The 7,372-nt window shown below is 27.0% G+C and overlaps 1 long non-coding RNA gene across 1 annotated transcript; it reads left to right on the plus strand.

Annotated features, from left to right (window-relative positions):
- Window positions 1-415: 415 nt before the first annotated feature.
- On the plus strand, window positions 416-1,776 carry LOC110646786 (uncharacterized). Its single transcript, XR_002493220.2, has 2 exons — window positions 416-1,463; window positions 1,617-1,776. It is a non-coding gene; the product is annotated as an uncharacterized LOC110646786 (long non-coding RNA).
- The last annotated feature ends 5,596 nt before the right edge of the window (window positions 1,777-7,372 follow it).

The raw sequence follows: 7,372 nt of genomic DNA on the forward strand, positions 1-7,372 counted from the left end.
ATAAAAATTTATTTTAAAAACTAACTTATTTATCATAAAAAAGTTAAAAAAAATTAAATTATAAAATACTCTCTTTTTAAAGCACAGTTTACTAAAAATAAGAAAAAAGGAAAAAATAATGAAAAGACAAGAGGACAAAATGGGAGCCACCGCCACCTTATTTTTCTTCCCTCATCTTTAATTTTTTCAATTTTTTCAAATTTGTACCTAAAAAAAGAAAATAAGGAATATATAAGAAAAAATAATTGAAGAAAAAAAAAATGGTACTCAACTGCGTCCTCACCACAGGCAACAGCTAGATATCGTTGGAACCATCGATATCAACAGCTAGCTGTTGGGCTAATGTGAATTTTTTTTATTAAATTAATAATTAAAGATGTACCATTCACTTAATAAATATTAAAATTAAGTCAGTATAAGTTACGTTAATATTAATATTTTCTTGAGTAACAATGGGATGATTAAGATTTTAAGTAGAAAAATACACAAATTCCATGCACCAAACTGTCACGGACGAGTTCCTTTATATGACGTCGTGTGTATATAAGAACCTCAAAGCTCTAAACAAATCCTCCTCACCTACTCAAAGATCTAGACTCTTCTCTGCTTCTCTCTTTTTTCCTTAGTACCGCTGCTAGATCTTGACCGCTGCCACTACTCTAGTCGTCGTCTTCTTCTTCTTCTTTTTCTCTATCTATGTGTTTAATCACTTCCTTGATCTTCAAAGCAGTGTTCATTATCGTTCTTTTTGGTTTTTGGATTCTTGGATGGCTTTCTGCTGTTCTTTTTCTGAGTTCTTGAATTCTTTCTCTTATCTGGTTTTTTCTCAAATCTTGATCTAACGGTCTCTCTTTAATAACTATCACCAAAAAATCTTACCCAAAAACCCCAAATCCATGAATTACCAAAAAAGAAAAAAGTAGTTGAAGCTGTTGGTTTTGTGTGTTTCTACTTTTCTTGCCTTTTCTTTTTCTTCTCTTTGTATTTAGAACTTTTTTTTTTAATCTTTTTTTCTCTAAACAATTAAGAGTCTGTGATCTTTCTTTTTCATGATTCTTGGGTTCTGTTTTGTATTCATATGGATATATAAAAATTGCCATCCTTTAAATGCCACTTGTACGCCCTTATAATCACATAAAAATCAGTAGATCTGAACCTGTACTGCTCCTGTTAACCTTTTGTGGTTCTCTAAAATTTTTATTTGCCATAAAACCCAAATCCTATATTCCTAATGCATGGATTGTTCAAGTTCAAGTTCAAAAACAGTCATTGTTTGCTGCTGCAGCATCACCAAGATTCACATGCAAATGCAGTTCTTTTTCTTCTCTCTCTCTCTCTCTCTTTTTTTCTTTGTTTTTGAAGGATGAGAGTGAGAATCTTGATGATGCTGCATCGGCCATAAATGGCTATACCTAAACTATGTAGCAGCTGGGTCCAAGATTTTGTACATCTAATTAAACAAGGTAATTAAAGCTCCTTCAATTTCTTTCATTTTCATCTGAACTTTGTTGGGTTCTTGATAGGCACGCACACACTATCATACATTCTGGTTTAAATTCTTTTTGACATTATTGAATTCTAGATTCCCCTCTTTGTTTTTTCTTGTTCACTTGCAGGGAATAAAGGATTTTATTTTGAGCACAGGTACAAATTAAGATCATGTATCTATATATATGGGATAGAAGTTTCAATTGTTGTGAGCATTAGTGTAGTTAGGGTTTGTTTTGATAAGTAAAAATTTTGTTGAATATTTTAGCATGTATTATCCAGCTAACATCCGGCCGTCAGATCTCTCAAAACACCCAACTTAGGACAAAACATCCTAAGTGAAAATGTTAGCATAATTACAGCAATCAGCATGATTATAGGAGATTTGTGTAACATAATTACAGCAATCAGCATGATTATAGGAGATTTGTGTAATTATGCTAACAGAAAAAATTTAAAGATACACAAGGAACAAAAGAAACCATGATAAAAAAAAAAAAAAGGCCAAGAAAAGGGCTTTTAGTAGTCTTGGTAGGAAGAAATTCAGCCATTTATGGAGAATCAATGGAATAATTACTAAAAAAATTAATAAAGAAAATTCATGTGCTAGTGTTTAGTTTGGTGGGGGTGTGTATATATATATATATAAGTTGGAGGTAGCTTGCTTAACTTGCAACTTTGGAGATGGTAGGATAGATACATATATGATGTTGGGTTGCTTTACTTTTTAGGTCCAATATGCAAGCTTATTCACGGTTGGGTTGCAGAAATATCTACCAATTTGTATGGAGCAGAATGCTAGGAGGAAATATTCTATTTATAAATATTTATTCAATTAAATATACAAATTTCAAGTGACAAAATATGAGATTTGATCCACAATAGAATCTATGAGATTAATTGGTATATATTCTTTCATATTTCCTAATTTCGGTTCATGGGTCGACCCCAACATCACAACTTCTTCTACTCTCCTTCACTAAAATTGTTGGTGTAAATGTATGATTAGCTTTAGTTGGGGCTAAGATATGTTGATTTACTTTCTTTTGTTGTATCGTTGTCAGATTTTTTCCCTTAGCATGACATGGTTAGATTGGCACTTGTGGATAAGCTTGTGCGCTGGAATTTAGGAGGGTATGTTCATGTTAAGTTTTTTCCTAACTATATTTTTAATATTTTCAATAAAATAACTTTGTTTATAAAAAAATGATGTTGATTGACCCTTAAATTAAGGTCACCAATCTTATTATACCTTGCTTGTATCTCTTAATCTATATCAATTGAATCTAGAGTTTTCTCTCCTTTCTTCTTGTGTGATAAAAATGATCAGCCAATCTATTCTTTACCATATGCATATTCAATCATCCATCTCTTATATATCCCACCTTAATTTACATTCCTTGCATTGCCTTTTTTTTTTTTTTTAAGTTCTAAAATATATTATCTTGTCATTATAAAAAATGTTAGATTTAGCAGTAAAAAAATTTTTTACTGCTAAAAGTATAAATTTTACTACCATAAGTTTGTGATGGTAATATATGAATTGTTGTATACCACTGCTAAAAATTTATGCCCACAGGTATTTTACAACAAAATTATGATTGCTGGAAAAAAAAAATTATTAACGGTAGTAATTATTGTTGCCAAAAGTTTATTAATGGTAACAACAATAAATAACAATTGTTGCCATATCTTTTTATGTACTATTAATAATAATTATTTATGTTGCTGCTGTATATTAATTTTAAAATAAGAAAATTAATGCCACTGCAAAATTTTTGCTCTAGTGGTAATATTTATGGTAGTGTGTAGACCATGAACATGTTGAGGAAGCTAATATCATATTTGTTTTGGAGTTAAGACACATGTATATATTCTCTTTTTAATTTATCCAAATCTAAATTGTTTCAAATAATTTGATTGGTTATGTGTGTGCATATATAATATTGTATGCAAGTATTCTCATCTTTTGGAGTCCTTCCAAAGGAATCTATGAGAAACTGTTGAGTTTCAATGTGCATGAAGAATATTAAAGGCCTAAAACACTATTCTATGTTCAAATGTTACACTGGTTCTTCTGACCTGATGTCCCACATGCAAAACAAATTAAATTAAAATTAAAATTATTAATAATAATGTAAAGCCTTAATTGGCTGTAACTTAGCATAATTAAAGATCATTATGATCCTATGTGACAAACATTATTTTTCCAACACCACATGATTATGCATGGGCTCAGGGTAATTCATTGGTTTTGTTTGCTAGGGTAGGAGTATTATGACTTTAATTAGGATTTAAACCTTTTAAACTACTTAAATGATAATTAATGATTAATTTTTGTATGGACCAGAACTTGCTTAAAATAAATGTATAATATAATTAATAAATTTAACTTAGTGGTATTGAAATTATCTCTAAAACTATAGATTCTAGAGTTCAAATTTCAATCAGAGCGAATTATACCAAAAAAAAAATGTTCAAAATGTATGCTTAATTTGTACTTGTAGATGAATCTTGAGTAGATATAGCTCTCAACTTATTAAAAGTTTCAAGTTTGAATCCCTTCAACTCTGCTCATTCTAACCCAAAAATTAAAGTTCCAATATGCTTCACTTTTGACATTAATTTTCCTCTAAAAGGGCATAATTAAGATAAATCTACTACACATATATCCAGTTTCTTGGAGTACCCATGGTAGTTGCGGAGGTAGAACTGTTGGAAATTAAAGAACTGGGTGCATGATATGTTCCTTTATCAGTGATGGAATTGAAGAAGAATCTAAAGGCAGATCAAGTGGGGGCATTTAGTGACAAAAGCTGTTATGTCATTTGACAAGTGAATTGGCAAGAGCAACAGATCATTCTTTCTTCTATAGGTCCACAAGTACATGCATGGAGTGATAGAGGGAAAAAGAAAGCAGCTTTCATTGTGTACTATTTGATATTGGCCAGATCAGTTTCTGCTAAGAATTCTTGTTTCCATATGAAAATAATGCATTTTTGGATTTTATGTGATTCTTCTTCACTTCTTGATTAATATTTGATGCCTTCCTCTATCACTTCCTAATCACTTCCCATAAAAAAACTTAAAAACCCTCATCTCTTGCTTACTTTTCCCTAGATTTTCTTCTTTCTTAGCTTTTCTTGGAATCATAATATATATATATATATATATATATATATATATATATATATATATATATATAGCTTATTTGAACATATAATAATTATATATATTTAGAATCATTTTATTTGTGTAAAGTTAGTGAAATGATCTTAATTAGATTCAAAATTAAATGATATCAACACCTTTCTATTAATTGTTTTATGTAATGATTTTAACATACAAAAGTGACCAATAATTCTTTAATAATTAATTAATTTCCTGCTATATATTTAGTTGATGAATAAATATATGCATTATATATAAAGTTTATTATATTCATTGCATGCTAATTACTAGCTCCATTGTAAGGAGCCTTAATTATGTTTAGAATTTTTCTGTATTACAATAACTTCATTTTCCACTATTTATGAAGATATTTAAATTAATTACGGTTCTGATTAATTTCTTTTCCTTCTTTTTGACTTTGATAGATCCTATAGCTTCAATTGACTTCATTTATAGCTCAAGGTAATTTTTTTTTCCTTTCTCTCTTTTTCTGAATATATATATATATATATATATATATATATATATATATATATATATATATATATATATATATATATATATATATATATATTGTGTCATATAAATAATTCTTGTTTTTATGCTTTGAAGCATGGAGATTTTTTTTATTTATCTAGAGAGATTATTATTATTATTATTATTATTATTATTATTATTATTATTATTATTATAGAACTAAAAAGATATAGCTATAGATGGCTATCTTTTAACAATGAGGGATACCGGTATTGATTTCTCTAAATATATATTTGAAAATATAAAATGTAAAATTTGAGAAACTATAGTATGGTTTAATGACGATAGTATAGAGTCATTAACAGACCAAATAAGTCCTAGAATTATTAATTTTGAAATTATATAAGAAACAAAATATACATATATAAAATTTCAGAGGATTTTTTTCTGTTAAATAGCTTGTATATATATAGTGCATGAAAATTATTAAACGCAGATATATATATATATATATATATATATATATATATATATATATATATATATATATATATATATAAGTACATTTTAGTATTACGTGTTTGCACGTTTTATTAATAGGATTTGAGGTTTTTTTTTTAAGTATCTGGATTATTACTCTGATAGCATTTAAGGATAAAATTGCTAAATGGCATCAATATATATTGACATGGCAAATCTTTCTGTGCTTTTAAACTAGTGTAGTAAGTGAACATCACATATTTAATTATATATAATAATATTGTGCTTTTAAACTAGTGTAGTAAGTGAACATCACATATTTAATTATATATAATAATGTTATCCATTCAGTGCCAAGTCAGATAGAATCGGAAAAAAAAAAGAATATACTGATATTTGCACCCTATAATAAGGAAATCAGTAGCCAGAGTCAAATAAGTAAAGATCACTTGCTTTGCCATGTCAGTGTACATCGACACCATTAAGCAATTTTATCTTCAAATGTTAATGATATAATAACACAGATTTTTAGGTATATATATATAAACCTATTAATAAAACGCATAAACAGAAGATATTAAAATGTATTTTTCCTTTATATAATCATCACTTGATGTAGAGGGTCAAGATTCCCCTAATTGCTCTTGATATATATATATATATTTACTCTTAACACTGTACAATTACCTTTCTTCTTCCTGCAGATATGTATCTCTCTGATCTTATTGAGTAGTCTTTTTGGTTATTATTTATCAGAAGCAGACACTACAAAACACTTCCGTTGTGGCCCTTTGCATTCAAATAATTGTCTCCAAAATTCCATACTGCAAAACTAACTCAATTCATTTGTTTGAAATTTGGACCCTAATAATAAGGAGAAAAACAATATATATATATATATATATATATATATATATTATTTTATTCTAGATAAGAAAATAAAACAAGTTTTTGAACTAAAAATAGAGTTACTATTTATAAGAAAAAACCCGAGCTTAATCCATCCCGAAAATTAGCTTAAAAGAGGAGGATTGTTCAAGTATTTATAAGAGGCGCATTGTTCACATACCTAACTAATGTGAGATACTTAACACGTATTTAATAATATATATATATGAATTTATAATATTTTCTTATATTATATTATAATGTTATATATAAAAAATAGAAAAAATATGAATATAGACGCAAATTATTATTAAAGTAAACTTCAAGGGCTGTATTGCTTTCCTATTGAAAATATAGTTAAAAGTATTTTGCTATTTTTACTAAATTTAATGAAAAATTAACTGTAATTATAATGGTAAGCACTAATTTATAAGTTTATTAAAATGTCAAGAATTAAATTGCTAATAAAATAAAATCTCCTGACTAAATTATTTTCAGATTAAAAATAGAGGTAAGGACATTTTGATTATTTTTTTTAGAATTAATGACAATTTAACTAAAATTATAATATGGACTAAGTTGTAGGTTTTTTTGTTTTTAAATTTCAGGAACTAAATTACTTGGTTTTAAAAATACAAAATTTAAATTGTAAGTTTTGTTAAATTTCAAAAATTAAATTTTATATATATACACACACACGCAAAAGAATAAGAATGGTTAACCGAAAATTGAAACTTGGATTTATAATTAATTGATAAGTGGCATAATTAAAAATAATAATTTCATTTGAAAAAATATAAATATTTTAAATTTATAAATTTAAAAATATTTCAATTTTATTTTTGTTTATTTCTTTATTTTATTAATA

The sequence above is a fragment of the Hevea brasiliensis genome, chromosome 14, assembly GCF_030052815.1.
Source record: "Hevea brasiliensis isolate MT/VB/25A 57/8 chromosome 14, ASM3005281v1, whole genome shotgun sequence".
Classification (NCBI taxonomy): domain Eukaryota; kingdom Viridiplantae; phylum Streptophyta; class Magnoliopsida; order Malpighiales; family Euphorbiaceae; genus Hevea; species Hevea brasiliensis.